At 34.6% G+C, this 24027-nt stretch overlaps 1 long non-coding RNA gene and 1 pseudogene across 2 annotated transcripts; both read left to right on the top strand.

The window, feature by feature from the left end:
* Positions 1-16990: 16990 nt before the first annotated feature.
* On the top strand, positions 16991-17956 carry LOC147491077 (uncharacterized). Its single transcript, XR_015198923.1, has 2 exons — positions 16991-17103; positions 17498-17956. It is a non-coding gene; the product is annotated as an uncharacterized LOC147491077 (long non-coding RNA).
* Positions 17957-20712: 2756 nt separating this feature from the next.
* On the top strand, positions 20713-22507 carry LOC147491076 (UDP-glycosyltransferase 91C1 pseudogene; annotated as a pseudogene). The gene has a single exon (XR_015199891.1). The product of XR_015199891.1 is annotated as a UDP-glycosyltransferase 91C1 pseudogene (transcript).
* The last annotated feature ends 1520 nt before the right edge of the window (positions 22508-24027 follow it).

The raw sequence follows: 24027 nt of genomic DNA, 5'->3' as shown, positions 1-24027 counted from the left end.
TCAAATCATCTTAAGATAAACAACTATATAATGAACTATGCTATGAAATGCAGTGGCAGGTCCTTTTCTGAAACTTTTGGGTAGTATGCCTAAGTAGGTTCTTACAAGGAATGTGTCAAGACACATAACACTCTGATTTTTCCACTCAAGTTTGCTAACTCCAGTGTGCAGTACGTGGGCACACGTTTCCTCACAATCTCAATGACAATCCAAAGAAGCCGAGGTCGATCAAACACATCTACCACTTACTATCACACCAACCTATTCCTAATTGAGCTAGAGGTCTTTATTAGGTGATACGGGGCGTAAGTGTTGGTTAAAGAATGAAGGAAGTGGATATTCAAAAAAACAATACTATGAAAATAGGGTCTTTATATTACGTAATTAGAGAAAACCTTGTTCTTATTTTACTTCTACACTTTGTTTCCATCCTTAGCCCCTTTGTTTTGGCTTTTGACTCATTTTTATTATATTTTTGGAGTTTTAATTTTTTTTTTCTTTGGATGAAAACTTTCTTTTCTTTTTCTTTTGAATCAACTAACTATTTTTTTTTACACATGTTTTTCTTTTCTCTTTTATTCACTCATCCTATTTCTCAGACTTATCCAGATAGGCAGGCTGATTTTATTTTTTATTTTGTTTTATTGGGTAAAGGATTTGTGGTTTGTGAAAAGGCTAATGAAAGGCGCAGTGGGGCGACTAGCGGATAATAAATTTCATATAGGTGTGAATTTCTGGCTATATCGATCCAAAGAGGGCCTAAATTCTTGCTTAGGATATGATATGGTGATCAAGTAAGTGGATGTGTGATTTCTCTACTCGGATTTAACTACTCCCTTGTGTCATCACTCAGATATTATTTTATATGGGCTTTTTGGCTAGATGCTCACAGGATATGTATTAAGTATTCTAACCTAGGTTTCAGAAAAATACTGCCAAGTACAATCATAGATGCTCATGAAAAAATGTAATGACTATTACATACCTATATATTAATCTAAGTTTCAAAAATTAAATCATAATTCAAGTACTACGTGAGATTTCTAGACTAATATCATCATGGAGAAGGGAACAATACCATTATCACTAAGTGCATAGCATAAACTATATTTTTGATATATATATTTTTTAAAAAATTTATAAGGGAACAACCTAATATGTGCTTAAACATTTACAACGTGTTTCTATACCACCAAACATAATCATGTTTTGTCCCCAAAGTATGGAATGAAAATAAAGGATAGAGAGTACCATAGAAATGTACTTGTAAATGGGAATACCTGAAAAAGAAGGCTAATATATACTAATATAAAGAAATAAAAACATACACAACTCCTATATGAGTTCCTCCCATTATGGGGATAACATGAAATAATAAATAGTGTTTGGGACATAAGCGGACTCTAACAGAAATAAAATAATACCATATGTTCACAAATCAAGCATGTGGTTCCTATCGGATTAGCTTCCAAAATTCCATGAAATAGTGAAATTTCCCGAAATTAAGGTACCTAATTACACTATGCGTCCCAATAAAATCAACAAGGCCTATGAATTCTATATTTCGATATTTATACATGCAATTTTAATACGTGAACGTACAATGTGCTAAAATTGAATATACCACCCCCAAACAATTTGGGAGAGGGGTGTTCATGAAATAATTCAATAGCACAATTAAATTATGTAACTAACTAATTTTTATGATTTTTAACATTTTATATAGAAAAATGCATAATTTACATCTTAAAAGTGCATAATTTTTGCAAATGTTTCTATCCCACCCCAAAACAATCAAACAATTTGTCCTCAAAGTGTAAAGAGACAAGGAAAGAATTTACCATAGAAGCATGGAAAAAATTGGCTGCACCTGTAACAGCAATATTATAAAGATAATATGATAACATGAAGCACAAATAAACGGTTACGTACTAACTAACATAGACTCTACTGGAGTAAACATGATAGGTAAAGGGTGACAAAAAGATTTGAAATGAAATACCAAAATACGCCACCCCCAAACAAAATTTGAAAACTCTTTTTAAGTTTGAAAATTTTTGTGGCCTATACTCTAGAAAGGTGGTATTGTACAAAAACTTGGGTATTATAAAGTCAGATATTTGAGACTTTATCTAATATATATGTACAATGTTCTTACTATATATCAACAACCAAAAAAATTGTGGGTCTTTCCATAAATAATTAACATGGAATGCAACCCCAAACAAAATCAAGCACCAAGGCTTCCTACGATGCAACTTAGTGGAATGAGAGCGAGATCTGATGGACCGAGAACCTAATCGAGCGTATACTCTCTTTTTTAAACGAAAGGGTGTCCAAGTGAATGATCGTGAGAAAATGAATGGTTGTGAAAAATACTTGGAATGTGGATAAGTGTTAGAAGGAAAGGGTGGGAAGAATGATTGGATTTTATGAGGGATTAACTCAGGTGGATGGTGGTCGGGTGGTGCTCTAGGTAGTGCTTGAGAGGGTGGATCATCACAGGCTCTTAGAAACTCATAGAATTCCTCATCTAGCTTGGTCGCATCCACATAATTATAGTATTCATCTGCATCTTTGAGAAAGTCATCAATTTTATCTAAGGAGTCGAAATTGTGTTCTTTGTCTTCTTCTATAAGAGGGGTATCTACTAGTATAGGGACGAAAGCATCGGCCGCACTAATGTGAGATACAAAACTCTCAATAGACTTCACTTCTCTTTATATAGGCAAACCTAGTTGTCCCTGCTTTAGTCTAAACATGTTACCCTCCACAGAAAGAATTCCAAAGGAAAGAGTCATTGAGCCACCCCAACAATTGATTTGGGTATTAGCAATTGCCAAGAAAGGACGCCCTAAGATGATGAGAATGGAATCATGAGCAACTTCTGTGTCGAGAATAACAAAGTCGGATGGATAGTAAAAGTCTTTAACTTTAACGAGAATGTTTTCAACCATGCCCTTGGGGTACTTAATAGAACGATCGGCTAACTGCAAAGTCATTTTGATTGGTTTAAGTTCATGGAGACCTAGCTATTTATATAAATAAAATGGGAGTGAGTTAACACTCGCCTTGGGTTCTAATAAAGCAGTTGTTATGAAGGTATCTCCTAAGGTGCATTGTACAGTAGGACGACCAGGGTCCTTGTACTCAACAACTCCGTTATGTTCAGATAAAGAGGGATATTGTTAAGTTAAGAAGGCTTCGTTGGGTATGTTGGTTTTCCTATTCTTGGTGCACAACTCTTTTAGAAACTTAGCGTGTCCAGGTAGACTTTTTATAGCATCTATAAAAGGTAGGTTTATAGTCAAATTTTTAAACACTTCCCTAATCTCATCAAAATTCTCATCCTTTTTAGACCTGACTAGTCTCTGCGGGGATCACGATTGGTTTATCTATATATTTAGCATAAAGGTCAACAGTATTATTAGTCTTTGCTTTATCTTTAGTCGTTTTCCATCTAGGTGTCCATATTGTAACCTCTACAGGTATAGGATCATCAATTTCTATGGTGGTATTTAGTAAGGTTGTACCTTTTGGTTGTGGTTGAATTTGGAACTTCTACGGTTGTAGAGTCTTGATTTCTATGGCAAAGATGTCGGTATGGTTTCATTTTCAGCTTCCATTTGCGGGTGATCTGCAGGCATAGTCACTTTGTTATCAACTACTCTACCTGAATGAAGGGTAGTGACTGTCTGTATTTCCCCTGGGGTTTTATTACCATTACATTTAATATTGTTTACTTCGAAGGCGGTGTTTGTTGATGTAGGATTAGGCACTGCTTGACTTGGAAACACGCCTGTTTGATTATTATTTTGGTTAAGGGACATGTCAATAACCTTTTGGCACAAAGACTACATCATTTGCATTGTTTGTTGTAGCATGTTAGAGTTTTTATCATGCTGATCTTTCATCAAGTTGGAGTTTTGTTGCATAATTTGATTTTGTTTTTCCAACAAGGTCACTACTACTTCGTTTGTAGATGGTTTGACTGGAATTAAGGCTTGTTGAGCATTCATGTCTGGATGTTGATAGTTCTGGGTCATGGGCACTAAACCTCACATTACAGTCACCTAAGTTTCCTTGTCCTTGATGCGGAATAAACTGGTTGAAATTTGTAGTGGGCCTAACGTTTTGATTATTAAAACCTGGAGGTGTAGCTTGTTGTTGTGGATTATAATTAGTGTTTTTGCCTCCATTGTGTGTTAGGGTTGTTATTAAAAGCGCAGAAAATAGCTGTGGTGGTGGTTGTTCATAGACAAGAGGACAATAGAAGTCAGAATGTTCAAGACTAAAACAGATATTACAATGAGTAGAGTTTATGTTCATGACAGAAGTGGGTTTCTTTTGAACAGAGATGGCATCTACCTTTTTAGTAAGGGCATCGATAAGAGTTTTAAGCTCGGCGCAGGGCACCACTTCATCATAGAATTATTTTCAACATAGGATTTAAGAAAGTAATCCGATTACTTCTCCTTGTCATTGTTAGAAACAAATACATCGATCATGTCTCGACCAACATCAGCACCACAGGAGGAATCAGGACATCTCAGCTTCAAGCATATAGGCCCCTTTTTAACCGATGTGCTAATGTAGTATTTCCAGCATGACCCACAAAAGGGATGACCACAAGCAGTTGCATGTATACCACTGCTAGTATAGTTTTCCAAACAAATCCCACAAGTCACTTTCTCAGGATCTTGATACTGAACTATATGTTTCTCTAATAATCCAACTTTCTTGCATACTTTTTCTTGATCACCGAACCAAGCATCGATGACCTTGTTATAATCCCAATTATAGTGGAGGAGTAGAATGGTAGCCCAAACTATTGATATAGAAAGCACATTAGAAAGCCTTGTGATATTGTCATCTTGACGTTGTTGTATATCATCTGTCAGTACCCTCCACTCTCAAACACTCGTGGCAGACCACATGTCTAGACTACAATAATCAGATCGTGCATACGACCTAAGGTCAGGTCATCCAAACGACCTAGGAAACGTAACCGCTGCAAGCTAGTCAACAACATCATTAATGAGAGATCATTACTTCGTAACGGAAGGAGCAAAAGCAATCATCAAGACAGCGCAAAAATGGGGATCTACGCCTATAAAAGGAGGCGTCTTCTCCATTCTCAAGGGAGGCCAATTCTCTATCTTCTCGATCAGCTATCTCCATCTCCCATCCAATCAACCAATCAAAAGCTCAAACTATGTCAGACTTGATTCGAGTTCACTAAAGAACTCAATATGTAGCCAGCTCACCATAACCAAGTTCAATCAAACAAATACTACCTTTACATTGGCGTCGTTTGCCGGTTCGTCTTCTTGAGAAAAAGTATTCAAACCATTTTCTCAAGCCCACAAAACTTGGTAAAACCACCATGGAAGGATAGCTCAAAGCTTTAGCCGATCAAATGAAAACTCTCTAAGATTCTTTTACGGCAAGCACGCCATTGAAGTTTCCATGACGCTGGTGTGGATTATCAATGGCGGCAAGCGAAAAGTCAGCATTCTAAGAGATAAGTCTACATTCAACTATCTTTCATTTATACTAATATTTAATCTTTGGATTAGTTTGGATAATCTGTGCACACTTCTATGTTGCAAGATATACTTCTTACTTACAGATCACTTGCAGTCGATCCAGTACCAACCTGAGGGTTGCAACTACCACCATGTCACACGTTCCTTTACGGCAAATCGGTGACAATACAGAACCAGGAATCCAACTTACAAGTCGCTCCTTACCAGGTCAACTAAGGTGTTGGTTCAACCAATCTCAAACAGAAATTTCAGAGAATGTTAATTTATTGACCTATATTAATGAGGAGAAGCACACACCAACACAACTCATCACAGAGCTATATTAAAACCTCGGCCATATCTCATGCAAAGATCTCCACTAGGTCGTCCATCATCCTTCCATCAGCTAGGTCATCATTAGTCACGTCGTCCTCCGCCAGTTCATCCTCCTCCAGGTCGTCCTCAGCCAGGTCATCAATCAGATCAGCGCATCATCAAGTCAGGTCATCCTCAGATCAGGTCATCCTCAGATCAACTCATCCTCAAGTTAGGTCATCCTCAAGTCAGGTCATCCTCAGACCAGCTCATCCTCAAGTCAGGTCATCCTCAGATCAAGTCATCCTTAGATCAGCTCATCCTCAAGTCAGGTCATCCTCAGATCAGCTCATCCTTTGATTAGGTTGTCCTCAACTTAGGTCATTCTCAGATTAGCTCATCCTCTTATCAGGTCGTCCTCAGCTCAGGTCATCCTCAGGTCAGGTCGTCCTTAGATCAAGTCATCCTCAAGTCAGGTCAGAGCAGGTCTACAACCTAGAAGAAGCAACCAATATTCCAACTATCAGTTCAACTCGAACACCATCACTACCGATTCGGTTTAACATACCGCGTTGTTGTCATCGGTTCTTGGAGCTTGAGCGAACATCAATATTCCGTGTCGTCCCGGACTAACCACACCATGGCTTCGTGGTCGATGATGTCAATCAATCTAAACAAAAAGCTTCTTCGCCATGGAGTTATACCACACACAAAAAGGTTGCCATCATATCTATCATCAATTGAAATAACAAATCAAGGGGAAGTAATACTTTGTCGATCAAGGAATCAACAATTCCAAACCGAGAAGCATCTAAGTATTCCTGAATCAGATATAACAATTCAAAGCACGCAGTTCCCTCCTCGACGGTTCGATATACTACAAACCCGTTGAGTAAAACCGAATTGCAAAATGGAAGCTCACTCCCTTGCGGTTTATTGCAAGCTAATCAAGCTGGGGGGCTAGCCATAGCCATTTCTGAACTAGGACAAGTTATTGCCATCTAAACATGTTAATCAAGCTCCAACACTATGGCTAAACAACTTTAACACCCACAAAGGGCTGCTTCTACTACGAACTGGGGGCTAGCTAGCTACAACCATCTCTGACCTGGTCGCTCAAAGCTCCAAAACTGGGCCTAGCAACATACAGTCAATTCAAGACTAATAACCATAGTAACACCCCCAAAAGGCTAGCTATCAACCATAGTGACTCCCCCAAAAGGCTAACTATCAACAAAAACGCCCCCAAAAGGCGTACAAATCAACTTAACACCAACACCATGGATAAACTTGATTCAACTGTAATTACCACTCAAAGGTTAATTATCAGTCAAATCCAATCCACGGTACCCTCAAAAGGACCACAAATCAACTTAAGGCCTCTGATAGGTTTAAGCTTGATTCAACTGTAATTACCACTCAAAGGCTAATTATCAGTCAAATCCAATCCACGGTACCCCCAAAAGGACCACAAATCAACTTAAGGCCTCTGATAGGGTTAAGCTTGATTCAACTGTAATTACCACTCAAATGCTAATTATCAGTCAAATCTAATCTACGAACTACGATCTACGCACTATGAGCTACGACATACGATTTAATATCTACACACTACGAGCTACGATTTGCACACTATGACGTAGGACCTACCACATCAACTCACAACAAAGCTCTAAGTAACAAACGACATCCAGCCTACAAACACAGAAAATTCAATTCGCAACAATCTCAATTTTCAACCAAGTAAGACACGCGGTCTCCTTTATTATCTTTCTTTACACCACTATTTTACAAACAGTGATATAAAGAAAGGAGGTTATGTCAGTACCCTCCACTCTCAAACACTCATGGCAGACCACGTGTCCAGACTACAAGCAGGTCGTGCATCCGACCTAAGGTCAGGTCGTCCAAACGACCTAGGTAAATTGCACAAATTCTTTGAATATTTAATTCCATCGTCTAGAACTTGTCAATCAACAAAAATCTAAAAAACTGCAAAATAATCAATAAAATATGATTAGAATAGTGGTATGTGAGGTATTGATCCACATCTTGAAGTGAATAAATGGGGGAGAAATGATTTCATAAACCAATAGCTAACTTGGTGATTAATATTAAAACAATTGTTGAAGATTTCTAATTTCTTATCTAAACTAAAAATAAAAGTAACTTGTAAGGAAATAATGACTAACTAAAGCAATTAATTTTCAAAGATCAATTTATCAAATGGTAGAAAGTTACTAACTCACCAACAAGTCTTGTATTTCATTTTTATACCTCTTGTTAAATTTCTCCGAAACTTCACTAAATCTTAAACGTTAGTTCTAGAAGTAGTGGAAAATATAACTTGAAGAACATAATAAAATATCTCAATATTAAATTCAATCCTCTATTCTCTTTGACTCCAAATGAGGAATTTTTAGGCATTCAATGTCCACAGTAAGAAGTACAAAAAATCTCAAAAATTCCTTAATAACTAATAAAGTTGAGTCTAAAAGATTTTTAACAAAAAGAATAAACTAACAATGGAAAATACCCCGTATTTTTCACGGTGATAGAAACCATGCACATTTAGCCTTAGTGCAAAAATCAATTAAAAAGAGATATCATTGGATTTCATCAAAAACACATATAGTGGAGATTCTAACAAAAAGGACAAAAACAAAATAACTAGAATTTTATGGAGAGCTTTCACTTTCCACCATGGGGTGGAAGCTTATCCCCCATGCTATTAATTAACATGAAAGAATATTAAAGACAAGAGATAGAGTGAACATTAAAACCGCCTTTATTGCTTTGATGTTGATCTTCGGAAAATTACACATTCAAGAGCACTCTTTCTCACTAATTAAATGAATTAAAACTACAAAACAAAATTTCTACTACTTGGATACTAGAATGGATGTTGAATGAGTGTAGAATGAGTGTAGAATGGTTCTCTCCTCAATGCCAATTATCTTCTCTATTTATAGCTTCCACCAACAAGATCTTTGTGCATATAATATCTTCACACAAAATAGAAATAATCTTTGGGATATAGGAAGAAAATATAAGATAAAAGAATTTAGGAAATGAAATACGGAAGAGATATTATCAAGGTATGAGGAAGGAAGGAAATATACATTGGAAATCAAATAAAGGATAAAATGGAATAATATGGTTTTGAATTAGGAATGGAGTGATTGACAAGAATATGGTGAGGATATAGGAGAATATATATGGTGACTAGGATAGTAGAATATAAGGTATTATGGAATGATTTGATATAATGAAATCTAAGGAATAAGTAATTAATGGAAATTGGGATATTTAATGTGGTAAAAATGGTAAAAATATATGGTGATAGTTGCAAGAAAAAATTATTGATTTGGGTACTGAACTATAGTGGATTTTACAAAATGGATACTGTATTATTTTTTTTGCAAAATAGGGTACCGTAGGTTTGAAATATTGCTAAAATGGGTACCGTCTATGTATATTGTGAAGTATGTATACGTATTTAATGATTTGGCAGACATAATGCGTACACATGACAACTAAGTCTCCACGTAAGTAGCGCATGTACCAAAACAAAGGCCTAAGTCAAAAAATTAACTAAAGCCCACTGATAACAAATCAAACCAGCCCAGACTTTATAACACTCAAACCGGCCCAACCCAACTAACTTTTAACCCGATCCAAATCAGATAAAACCGGATGCACCTTTCTAATTTGTTGTGGTGAGCACGGTATCTCATCACCTTCATCTCCCCCCAACAGCACAAAACCTCCATCGATCAGCCACCATCCAACACCAATCTATATCCACCCCAATCCCATCGATTTTAATCCAAATAAAAAACCTTATAACTTTAATTAAACCAAAATCAATAAATCAAACTTTTCCCAAATTCTCCATCGATGCCATTGATGACGCCTTAAGCTTTAATAGCAACAAACCATTTGTTAATTTGTCATTGATGACGGGAGCTGCTAGCTTCATTGCATCCCATGTTGATAACAAGCTGATCAGGGCTATCCCAATTACAAGATTGTCGTCCTCAACAAACTTGATTATTGTTCAATTTGAAGAATTTACTTCCATCGCGATCTTAAGCCCAACTTTAAATTTGTCAATGGAGACATTGGTAGTGTCTTTGATCTTGTCAACTTTCTTCTCATTCTTGAAGTCGATAGACACGATTATGCACTTTGCAGGAATTGCAGCTCATTCATGTAGATAACTCCTTTGGTAACAGTTTTGAATTTACTTAAGAACAATATCTATGGAACCCATGTTCTTCTAGAAGCCTCAAAAGTCAATCGGTCGATTCAGAGGTTCATCCATGTGAGCATTGATGAGGTTTATGGGGAAACTGATGAAGATGTTGTTGTGGGAAACCATGAGGCTTCACAATTTATCCCAACAAACCCTTACTCTGCAACTAAAGCTGGAGCAGAGATGCTTGTTATGGCATATGGGAGGTCATATGGGTTACCTGTCCTTAGATATATATTATAGTCATACCCTCTTGGCTCTATTTTTCAAGGCTTTATAGAGTCTCCAACTTTTTCTAAACTCTAATACTAATTACGAAAAATAAAAAAATAAAATCCAAATCTATTTTTTGGAGCACTTTAGAGACTCCAATTTTTTCTAAACTCTATTACTAATTATAAAAAAGTAGAATATAAATAAATAAACAATCTCATCTAGAGTTTCACAGAATGTCCAACTTTTTCTAAAATATATAGCTAATTAAGGAAAAAAAAACTAAATTGCAAAAAATAATATTTTCAACCAAAAACGATTTTCCTAAAATCCTTACGTCACAAAGAATAGTTTCCACACTAATCTCAGACGAAGTTTAACATAACAAAGTTTCTTTCTAGAAAATGATAATGAAACAATAAAAGAACAAAGGAAAAAATGAATTGAGTTGCTTGAACATTTACTTTATGCATTTGTTAACCACACATGTAACTGGAAAAAAGGAAAAAAAAAAAAAAAAAAAACTAATCATAAAATAAGTAATAGTGTACACCAAAAACAAATAAAATTGTATTGTATGCAATATATATATGGGCATAACAAATAAAGTTGAATCAATTTGAGGTGTAAAATTTAGTCATAGTTAAGGATTTCAAAAACCACATGCCACAATAATTACGATATATTCTAATTAAATTTATGAATTTTATAATTTCCAATTTTAGCGGAATAACGAGATGCAGTTAAAACGGACGTTGGCTTAAATAAATTATATAACTATTGATTTAGTTAAAATAGACGTTGGGCTTAAATAAATTATATACCAAACCAAATCAAACCAAAACAAATTACATGTGGAAAATTAAATTATATAAAAAATAACATCACAAAATATATAATAGCAATTGGAAAAAAAAAAAAACCCCAATAATGACAAATATTTTCAAAAATATATAATACTGCATGAAACTAACGTCAAAGAACAATTACCGAAAAACATAAAACTAGATGCAAATGCATCAACCTAACCTCAAATAATATTTAACAGGAAATCGGAAATTGGATGCACATGCAAACATTAAACTAATAAACTAATCTTAAAAATTAATTAATGGACAATCAGAATATTGATACAACTGCATTAAACTAACCTCAAAAAATAATTAACGGAAAATCAAAATTTGGATGCAAATACATCAAACTAACACCAACAAATAATTGTCGGAAAATCGGAAACTAGATGCAAATGCATTGAACTAACCCTCAGAGATTAAATTACCGGGAAATCGGAAATTGGATGCAACTGTATTGAACTAACCTAAAAATAATAACTAAATTGCAAAAAGCAATATTTTCAACCAAAAACGATTTTCCTAAAACCCTTACGCCACAAAGAATAGTTTCCACACTAATCTCAGGTGAAGTTTAACATAACAAAGTTTCTTTCTAGAAAATGATAATGAAACTACGAAAGAACAAATGAAAAAAATGAATTGAGTTGCTTGAACATTTACTTTATGCATTTGTTAACCACACATGTGGACTGGGAAAAAGAAAAAAAAAGTAAACTAATCATAAAATAAGTAATAGTGTACACCAAAAACAAATAAAATTGTATTGTATGCACTATATATATGGGTCTAACAAATAAAGTTGAATCAATTTGAGGTGTAAAATTTAGTCATAGTTAAGGATTTCAAAAACCACAGGCCACAATAATTACGACATATTCTAATTAAATTTATTGATTTTATAATTTCCAATTTTAGCGGAATAACGAGATTCAGTTAAAACGGACGTTGACTTAAATAAATTATATAACTATTGATTTAGTTAAAGTAGACGTTGGGCTTAAATAAATTATATACCAAACCAAACCAAAACAAATTACATATGGAAAATTAAATTATACAAAAAAGAACATCACAAAATATATAATAGCAACTGGAAAAAAAACCCCCCAATAATAACAAATATTTTCAAATATATATAATACTGCATGAAACTAACGTCAAAGAACAATTAATGAGAAATAGAAAACTAGATGCAAATACATCGAACTAATCTCAAATAATATTTAACGGGAAATCGGAAATTGGATGCACATGCAAGCATTAAACTAATCTTAAAAATTAATTAATGGACAATTAGAATATTGATACAACTGCATTAAACTAACCTCAAATAATAAATAACGGAAAATCAAAACTTGAATGCACATACATCAAACTAACACCAACAAATAATTATCGGAAAATCGGAAACTGGATGCAAATGCATTGAACTAACCCTCAAAGATTAAATTACCGGGAAATCGAAAACTGGATGCAACTGTATTGAACTAACCTAAAAAAATAACTATAAATTGGAAACAGGATGCAAATGCGTGAAACTAATCTTTACAAATAATTAACGGGAAATCGGAAACTGGATGCAATTACACTAAACTAATTTCAAAAAATAAATTTGATGCAAATGCATTGAACTAACCTCAAGAAATAATTAACGGAAAATCAGGAATTGGATGCAAATTCATTGAACTAACCTCAAACAATAATTAACGGAAAATCAGAAACTAGATGCAAATACAACATCATCGAATAATAAACGAAAATCGAAACCGGCCGATGCAAATGTATTAAACTAATCTAAAAAATGATTAACGGAAAATCGAAACTAGATGCAAATGCATTTAATCGAGCTCGAAGAATAATTAGCATAAATTAGAAATTGGATGCAAATGCATTAAACTACAAAAAAAGAATAATTAACAAAAAATCGAAACTAGATGCAACTACATTGAATTAACCTCAAAAATAAATAACAAAAAATCAGAAATTGGATGCAAATGCATTGAACTAACCTCAAAATATAGTTGTGTTATATGTTGTGGGAATGTCTCGATAAGTATAGTTTTGCATTTAAAAGCGGTGTTTATATAATATTTTTTTTTTCAGATAATTGGGAACACCTTGCTATTCAAGTAGCTTCAATATGAACTTTATCTTATTAGACAATTTCATAAAACTTCAATCAAACTTCTATTATTAAACAACAAATGAAGTTGAAGGGTTTTATCAATGGCGAGTTATTTTTTAATAGAGAGTACGAGGTTTTCATGTTATAAGAAATTTGGATGAGTGAGCAATATAATATCCTCGTATATAATAGTTATGCATATACAAATTGAATATATTTTTCAGAATAATTAATATGACAGGACCCATTCGTAGATAATCTTTGAAGATCCCACATAGTGAGTCAGGTATATAATTTAAAGAATAATTAACGAAATATTGAAAACTGGATAATGTTTGATGATCCAATATAATAAATTAAGCATAATTTATTTTTATGTCATGTTTGCAAGGACACTACATATGGATAAGTAGAAAGTTGGTATTACACACCACATTGGATAATTAAAAGAAAATTGAAAACTGGATTCAAATACATTGAACTGAGCTCAAAGAGTAATTAACGGGAAATTAAAAACTTTATGCAAATGCAATAAAGTAAACTCAAAAAGTAATTAATTAGAAATCGGCAACTGGATGCAACTGTACTAAACTAACGTCAGAGAATAACTAACGAGAAATTAGAAATTGGATGCAAATACTTGAAAAATATTTAACAATAAATCAGAAACGGTATGCAAAAATGCATCAAACAAACCTCAAATAATAATTAACGATGAATCAGAAACTGGATGCAAATGCATTGAACTAACCTCAAAATATAATTAACAGGAAATCAAAAACCAAATACAACTGCATTGAACTAACCTCATAGAATAATTGACGGGAAATCAGAAACTACATGCAAATACATTAAAATAACCTCAAAGAATAGTTAACGGGAAATAAAAAATCGGATGAAATTACATCGAACTAATTAAAATCTCAAAGCATAAATAATCATAAATCATAAACTAGATGCATATGTATTGAACTAACCTTAAAAAGTTATTAATGAAAAATCGAAAATTGTATGCAAATATAATGAACTAATCTAAAGACTAATTAACGAATATAGAAACATAAAAAAATGGATGCAAATGCACTGAACTAACCTCAATGAATAATTAACGGGAAATCATAAATTTGATGTAACTGCATTGAACAAACCTCAAAAAATAATTAACGGGAAATCGAAAACTTGCTGCAAATGTATTAAACTAACCTCGAAAAATAATTAATGGAAAATCAGAAATTGGATGCAACTGCATTGAACTAACCTCAAAGAATAATTAACGTAAAATAGAAAACTAGATGTAACTGCATTAAACTAAAATCATATATTAACTAACAGGCCAGGAAATCAGAAATTGGATGCAATATCTTTGATGAATATTTAACGGAAAATCAGAAACTGGATGCAAATGCATTAAAATAACCTTAAAGAATAGTTAACTAGAAATCGAAAACCGGATGTAACTACATCGAACTACCCTCAAAGCATAAATAACCAGAAATTGATTGGAAACTAGATGCGAACTAACTTCGAAAAGTAATTAACGGGAAATCAGAAACTGAATGCAGATGTATTAAACTAACCTCAAATAGTAATTAACGGAAAATTGGAACTTTAATGCAAATGCAATTAACTAATCTCAAAGAGTCATTAACGAAACATTGAAAACTAGATGGAACTGCACTGAATTAATTTTAATGAATAACTAACGGAAAATTGTAAACTTGGTGCAACTGCACTAAACTAACCTCAAATAATAATTAACGGGAAATCAAAAACTTGATACAACTACATTGAATTAACCTCAAAGAATAATTAATGGAAAATCGGAAACTAGATCCAACTACATTCATTGAACTAGCCTCAAAGAATAATTAACGTAAAATTAGAAATTTGATGCAAATGCATTGAAATAACCTCGAAATATAGTTGTATTATATAGGGAGAATATAATATCTCGACATGTATAGTTTTGCATTTTAAGTAGTGCTTATTATAATTATTTTATTATGATTGAGAATGTCTTGCTATTTAAGTAGCTTCAATATCATCTTCGCCACATTGAGCATTCTCACAAAATTTCAATCAAACTTCTATTATTAAACATAACAACCAAAATAGATCGACGGGTTTTACTAAGATTTGGTGCTTTCGTTTGATAGAGAGTGGTGCAAAAAATTTAAACAAGTGATTAATATAATTTTCATATCTCATAGCTATGAATAGTTGCTAATATTTTTTAAAATAATTTAATATAACGACACCCGTTCGTAGGACGGGTTCGAAAGCTAGTTATAACAACAAGAGGAAACAATGCGCTACTTACGTGGAGACTTAGTTTCCATGTCTACACATTATGTTGCCAAATCATAAAAAACGTATGCCAAATCATCAAATACGTAGACATACTTCACAGACGGTACCCTATTTAGCAATATTTCAAATCTATGGTATCTTATTTTATAAAAATAATAATACAGTACCCATTTTGTAAAATTCACTATAGTTCAGTACCCAAATCAATAATTTTTTCTAGTTGTAATTATCCTTTCTTGATTTCCTTCCATAATTATCAATTCTCTAACATTTCCTTCCATTCTTGATAGCATAATTTATTCTATGAGCTCTCACTTATTGATTCTATAAATAAATGATTATCTTTGACTTATGGGCTCGGGTTTTGATTGGGCTTTGACCAATATTAATTTTGTTTCCTTTATTGCCCTCGCTTTATTGTTGAAATTACGTGTTTGTCTTCCATCATAAATGAAACAATAAAAGTCAAGAAAGTAGGACCCAATCATTAATGTTTTGGACACTTGGTAACTTTGTTGCTTCTAATGTGGCAATATGATTGGCCCATTTAAGGGCTTAAGATTTTTTGTATTTTTTTAAGATAAATATGCATTTTTTTCATACGTATTTAGTTTGAAGAAATAGCTTTTTCTATTAAATTGTTGAGATATTTAATTTCTTAATGCTATGCTTAATTCAACGCTCATCGAGCATATAGAAATGCTAGTATATATAAATCATTAGTCAAGTATTCAACAAGTGCACTGGTTGTTTAACATGGTATGTGCGAAAAGAAAATATCTTAAGAGGATTCCCAATGCAAGTCAGTATTGAGGAAAATTGAGAATTTTCACCGTTTTTTATCAAAAAATCCTTGCCCAATGCAAGGGTGACAAAGTCGGTCACTTGTCACTAAGTCAAAACGAGAGTAGCAGTTGCTACCGAGATAGTTGCTGAGTTGTGAGCTTCGGACAGAACCTTTTATTCCGGCTCGTGTGTTTTTTTTATATTTTTTCAGTTTCTTTTTTTGGACTCCCGCGTTTTTTTTTTTTTTTTTTTTTTTTTTCTATATGGGATGTTTCATTTCGTCCGCCCGTTTTTTCGATTTTTACATTCAGACGGAATCAAACATTACGTCCGAGATTCAAAGTCACCTCTGCATTTGGGCACCCTCACTTTGTTTTTCACCCAAAACGGTAGCAAAGAGGAAAAATTGAGCCTATTTGGAGGTGAAAAATACTAACTTGCATTGAAAATGCTCTAACTACTTTAAAAATTCCGACTCCCACCTACAGTATTGCAATAGTATTTTAATATTTTTTTAAGTGACTCTGGGCCATTTTTTCCAGATCATTTTACTCCTACTATCTGCGTATGTTAGACGACTTTACTCCTGATTTATGCCCGCAAAAGATTTCTATACTCTTTCCCCCCATCTTATTTTCTCATTTCACATTTTCACTTTAGAAATTCCACTGTTCCTCTAATTCCGATTATCGGCTCCTCACCAAATCGTCTCCGGTATCTCTTAACTTTGAAATTGTTTTGCTCTCCATTAGAAATTTTTATTTTCTGTGTTGGGCTTCTATTGTTTTTTGTTTAAACGGACAAATTTCACCCAATCTTTTTCCAACAATTTCAGTTTGCCCAGAAATTTCGATTATCGGATCCGTCATTTCAATCTTTCTCGTTTAATTTTTATCTTGCTTGAAAACAACAGACAGTTTTCGTTTTGTTATGGGTATTATGTTTTGGGTTTATGTTGTTCTTTGTTTATTGTGGTTTGTTTTATAGAGTTCGAAGGTGTTAGGTTTTAAGACACTAATAATTTGTGTAATGAAGGGATTCCTTTATTTGTTTTCTTTTTATGCTTTGGTTAGAAAGCTCAAACTCTAAAACAGTTATGGATTTACAGATCTGAAGAAGTCTAAGGAGATGACGACATGTACAATACAGAAAAGAGGAAGAAGGGAATTAATATGGTGGTCTATCTTTCTAACATAGGCTTTTAACATTAACTAGATTTACTCACGTGGAATGCACAAAGGCTTACTTTGATCCGTCTCATAGTCGATTTTTTTCGTTTTTTATTTTTTATTTTATTTTTTGTTTTGTTATTATTATTTTTTTGGCTACCACTGTCATAGACTCATAGTTGAGTTGCCCGACACAAATTCACAATGTTTACAAGGCCAAACACATTTCTTCTGGGCAGAAGCCAACTGAATTTGTACATATCACTCGAGATTACAAAGGCCGTCAGACTGTAGATAATTGAGAGCTAAGGCAAAACGGAGCTACAAAATATATGGGTTTTATTTGTAATAAGTCTAATTTTTCTTGATTTTTGAAATACAAGGTTACTTACAAAACTTGCTGAAATTCAGTCCCTCATCCTTACAAATTCCACCCATTATGGAAAAAAAAATTCACCCATTCTATCCAATTATCTCGAGTCGAGCAAACTAATACTTGTTTAGGAAAGTAGGTGTGAATTATCTATCAGTTTTTATGTTTTGGGTTTTATTTAATTTTAACAGAGAGTGACTGTCAAGGACAAAGCGAGTTAAATAATTTTTCCCAAACCCCAAGTTTTTTTCATAATCACTCTCAAGGACCGGATAGATGAAAGGTCAAGTATACCCTTGACGCGAAATAAAAAACAGGTCGGATAGATGAAAGATCAAGTATACCTCTATACCCTGACCCAGTGTATATAGTATGAACATCATATATTGTTCATATACAAAACATGTGAGCTCATTGTTCATACCTATTGGAGTATGAACACTCGTTGTTCATACCTCATTGTTCATACCTATTGTAGAGTATGAACAAAGCGTGTTCATCCCTATTGGAGTTGTGAATACTCATTGTTCATAGCTCATGACTATGAATAATCATTGTTTATAGTCCAATTGTAGTATGAACAAATAATATTCATAGCTCATGTGTTCATAGTACAGTATGGACTATGAATACTCAATGAGTGTTCATAGCTACCGAACTATGAACAATCATTGTTCATAGTCCAATTGTGATATGAACAAAGAATGTTCATAGCTCATGACTATGAACAATCATTGTTCATAGTCCAATTGTGGTATAAACAAAGAATATTCATAGCTCATGACTATGAACAATGATTGTTCATAGAACAGTATGGACTATGAACATTCTTTGTTCATAGCTCATAGTTATGAACAATGAGTGTTCATAGCTACCGAACTATGAACAATCACTATTCATAATCCAATTGTGATATGAACAAATAATGTTTATAGCTCATGACTATGAACAATCATTGTTCATAGTCCAATTGTGGTATGAACAAAGAATATTCATAGCTCATGACTATGAACATTGATTGTTCATAGTACAGTATGGACTATGAACACTCATTGTTCATAGCTACTGAACTATGAACAATTACTGTTCATAGTCCAATTGTGATATGAATAAAGAATGTTCATAGCTAATGACTATGAACAATCATTATTTATAGTCCAATTGTGGTATAAACAAAGAACATTTATAGCTCATGGCTATGAACATTGATTGTTCATAGTACAGTATGGACTATGAACGAACACTCATTGTTCATAGCTCATAGCTATTGGACTATGAACAATCATCGTTCACACCGAACAATCATTGTTCTATAGTAGTGGACTATACCTATTGGACTATGAACAATCATTGTTCACACTGAACAATCTTTAATTTGTTGATTGTTCATAACCTTAGTGAAGAAAATATTGGGAAGACCGGAGGGTATGTAATGCATATAAAATTAACACCATTAGAGCCATAAGCAAAGCAATTATATATAATTAGTCTGGTGCCGCCATCTCTAGCTTTGTTTGATAATTAATCATTGATATTTTAACATACAAGCTTTTCATAATGACACCATGTAAGCTTAAGATCATATATAAATATAAGTAATGGAACCCAAAGTGAAGTTTGAGTCCTCTTTGATTTATCGTGTTTCTATGGATGAATGAATTACGAGTGACTAGTTAAACTTTGGTGTCGACACTTTCGCTTGTAAGCTTCCATAACACAATCCAATGAATCGGGAGCTCGATTAGTTCTTCTTCGCAAAGGAAGTGTTATTATCGCCTAAAAAAGGGTCCGGTTTAGAGAAGGGGTTTTGGACTTTTGGGTTTTCTCTCTTGTAGTTTTGTTTTATTCACATAAGGGTAAAAGGGAAATAAAATAGAAAATTAAAAACTGGGCCAACTTATTTTGTACTTGGGAGTGATTTTAATTCAAACCCCGGTTCGTGGGCTATTTAAACGTAGAAATTGGGCCTTGAGTCTAATTTCTTGTAATTTTAATTAGAAATTAAAAACAATTTTGTTTTTTTACAGTTTTCTAGCCCTTCCTTCATCTGTAGAGGTTTACCCCCAAAGATCACACCACATTCAAGTCAACTCAATCTTTTTTTGGTCAATGTATGTAAAAACTTCATTGCCCTTTGTCCTTTTAATAGTTTTCTAGTTTTACCCTCCCCACGTAACTTAAAGCCAATTAGTTTTACCCCACTAGTCTTTTCATCTGTGGTTTACCCCCAAGACTACAACAACACATCCAAGTCAACCGAGTTTGACCGTAGAATGTTTTTGGTCAAGATAAAACGAAAAGACTTTAAATGCCCTTTTTGGGTATAATTATATAAATACTTTCATGACTTTGGCAAATACAAAATTAGAATTCAAATCATCTAGGACACATGTCATGATCTTGTGAACTCTATCCGACGGCTGTCACCAATCATTATCAAATGACATCCACACCCTTAACATTATGAAATTACATAATTAACCTCATGGCTATTAAAAGCCACATGTATATTAGGAGAAAACCAACCGTGTAAGGGCAATGAAGTTCTTTTATGTGGTAGTGGTGTATGCTAGTAGTGATGGTGTATGGGAGATGGTGTATGGAGGGGGCCGCGGTAAAACTAGAAAACTGTTTTTTTTTTATAGTTATTTAGTCTTAGATATCAATGACTCCTGTGAAACGAGGACCATTTTTAAATCTTCAATAGTCTGTCAGATGACTCAGATCACTTAATAATTGCCATTATTGCCATTACTCCCATCCCCCCCCCCCCCCCCCAACCACTTTTCATCGATACAAATTTTAGCTTACTGAAAAAACAAAATTGCTCAAGTATTAATAAATGAGTTTGACCGACAAGGTTGCAAATGCACCATTTTCTCTTCATGAGCTCTTCAATGGCAGAACACAAAACAAACCTTCACATTGCTGTGTTTCCATGGCTAGCTTTTGGTCACATTCTACCATTTTTCCAACTCTCTAAATCCTTAGCTCAAAGGGGTCATTACATTTCATTCATTTCAACTCCAAGAAATCTCCAAAGACTCCCTACAATCCCACCAAATCTATCTGCTTTCGTAAATTTAACTCCCCTCCCTATACCTCCCAATTCAAACTTACCGCCAAATGCGGAAGCCACTAGTGATATCTCTCCTGATCAAACCCCATTCCTATTTGAGGCTTTAGATTCTCTACAAGAATCATTAACCAAGTTTCTTGAACAATCACGGCCTGATTGGCTTATTTATGATTTTGCTACCGCTTGGCTACCACCTATTGCAGCTGAACTCGGTATACCATGTGTTTATTTTAACATATTTAATGCATCAACAGTGGCCTTTTTTGGATCTGTATCTGAGATGACGAGAGAAGATGGAGGGTCAAGATTGAATCCTGAAGACTTTTTGGTCCCTCCTAAGTGGATATCATTTCCTTCTAATTTAGCTCTTCCTTTTTATGAAGCACCAAAAGGTGATGAGTACAAGGACCCAATATACCGGACAGGATCTGCTATTCAAGGTTGTGAGTTTATGGCTGTAAGAAGTTGTATTGAATTTGAAAGTGAGTGGTTGAGTTTACTTGAAAATGAACTTTACTTAAAACCAGTTGTTGCTGTTGGTTTGCTTCCTCCATCTAGGATCCAAAATAGCCACGTAGAAGATGAGAGGTGGGTTCCAATAAAAGAATGGTTAGATAAACAACGAGAAAGATCTGTTGTTTACATTGCCTTTGGGAGTGAGTCAACTTTGACGCAAACACAGTTGACTGAATTGGCTCATGGGTTGGAATTATCCGAGTTACCTTTCTTTTGGGTAATAAGAAAGCCAACTAGTGGTGATTTAGTAGAAGATGAGTTATCGAAGTTATTACCAATCGGATTTGAAGACCGTGTAGAGGGTAGGGGGTTTGTTACCATGGACTGGGTTCCTCAACTAAGTATTTTAGCTCACCCATCTGTTGGTGGTTTCTTGACTCACAGTGGTTGGAGTTCAATTATCGAAGGACTTGGATTTGGACTAAATTTGATTCTCTTGCCATTATCACCACCACAAGCATTGAATACAAGGTTGCTGGAGTCGAAAACGATTGGATTGGCAATACCAAGGGATGAACAGGATGGATCGTTTACAAGAGATTCGGTTGCTGAGTCAGTGAGAGTTGTCATGGTTGCTGAGGAAGGTGAGATGTTTAGAAGGAAAGTGAAGGAGATGACAGAGATCTTTGGGGATAGGAAGCTGCATGATCGATACATGGACGAGTTTGATCGGTACCTTTCAGAGTACAAATCTAAATCCCAGGCTGATTCAAGTGCTGACCTTGTAATCTCAGACACTAAATACCCAAAAGTATAAATATCAACTATAACTGGTACTGTTCTGTAAAGTTGATTGCGGAATCTTCAGACAATGCTAAATGTCTCAAATTTATGTGGCATCGTCTATGTAGGTACAAATCAACAAATGGTGTTGTTGATATGTAACTTTTGGATGTTAAAATGTATCATTTACATGCGGGTGTTCTGATATATGTTGTTAAAAATTATTTTTTTATTTGATTTTGATTTTGAATTTTCTTTCTACATTGATGGTGTTATGAACTAATTTCTTAACCTAATTCTTCCTCTCCTTTTTCTTGGCAGTTCTCTCTCTCAGTTTTTTTCCTCCCCTTCTATTAGGTTTTCTCTTCTCTCTTATACTCGGTCCTCCGCTCTCTACGTTTAACTCTTGATAACCTTTGATCTTGCTTTCATCCATCCACTGTGCTACTCCCACGTGTCTTCTATTACGTGGCACATACAGATCCACCGCTATACTTGGTCCTCCGCTCTCTACACTTAACTCTTGATCTTGCTTTCATCCATCCACTGTGCTACTCCCACGTGTTCTCTACTACGTGGTACACACAGATCCACCGCCTAGCCAATTATTCGATATCCTCCGCTCTATGGTTTTTGCATACTCCTCCTCTTTGGATTTCGTCCTAATACCCCATTCATTCCTTCGGACCTACAAAGCCCATTAGGTTCTCCGGACCTATGAAGCCCATTAGGTTCAAACTAAACCGTACCAGTTGCCCCCTCTTGGAGTTGTAGACTATAAGTCCGCGGTGTAGGAACAGATGTGGTACGGAGGAATCTATGCTTGATTTTATTCCTCTTGACCGACTTTATGATTTTCCTTTAAAGGACATGAGCTTATCATTTATGTTTTCTAGATGAGACTCCATATCGCAAAAAGAAGAAATGCTTAATGATCATCATCTCTAAGAAAGCTAGTCTCGCATCGCAAAGCAATGATGAAGTATTTCAACTAAAATTAGTGAACTTTAATAATCCCTATTTACAGTACCCCCCGATACCTTTTGAGGTAAGTCTTCGCACCATGGCGGAATCAGCTGCCAATGGAGTTATGGACGACTTCACAGTAGTTATTTGAAATGCAGAGTATTCAACGCGGTATAGCCAATGGAGCCCAATAAGGCTGGTGTTGGGGTGATAGTCTGCACACCAGTCCAGTAGTACTACTACTAGTGTATAAAAACTATTTCATTTTGGCGTATGGATTCGACTATTCTACTATTGCTTAAATTGAAATCATCAACATCTCATTCATTCCTCCAGACCTATGAAGCCCATTAGGCTCAAACTAGACTGTAATAACGGTTGCCCCTCCTGTCACGCGGACTACAAGTCTGCGGTGCCAAGAACTCCTCCCCTATGGTCTATTGTGGTTTGAATATTACACTTATCTCAAATTACCAATTCCACATGTCATCATTGATACCTGAGCCAATGTATAACATATGTCAGATCATTGTTCCTGTGGGTTAAACCCTTGTCCCCCTAAGTCCTCCAAGATTTCCATAAAGAAGGTCAAAAAGAAAATAGGTCCCCCAGTTCCTCGTTTGAAAGCTAGACCGTCTCATTCTTCTCACTCACACTCTTTTACTCCTACTCGCGTTAGCTCTAACCACCAACTTCCCTTCAATTAGTGACTGGGAAGGCCGGAAGGATCCTCCAGACCTCACATGAAGTTTCCCACAGCTCCAAAGCTGTTTCCCGATCATGATTCCTCTGATGATGACGCGCATGATATC

This window comes from Coptis chinensis, chromosome 6 (genome assembly GCF_015680905.1).
Source record: "Coptis chinensis isolate HL-2020 chromosome 6, ASM1568090v1, whole genome shotgun sequence".
Taxonomy (NCBI): Eukaryota; Viridiplantae; Streptophyta; class Magnoliopsida; order Ranunculales; family Ranunculaceae; genus Coptis; species Coptis chinensis.
Note: the sequence above shows the minus strand (reverse complement) of the source record. Positions and strands in the feature narration are given on the sequence as shown.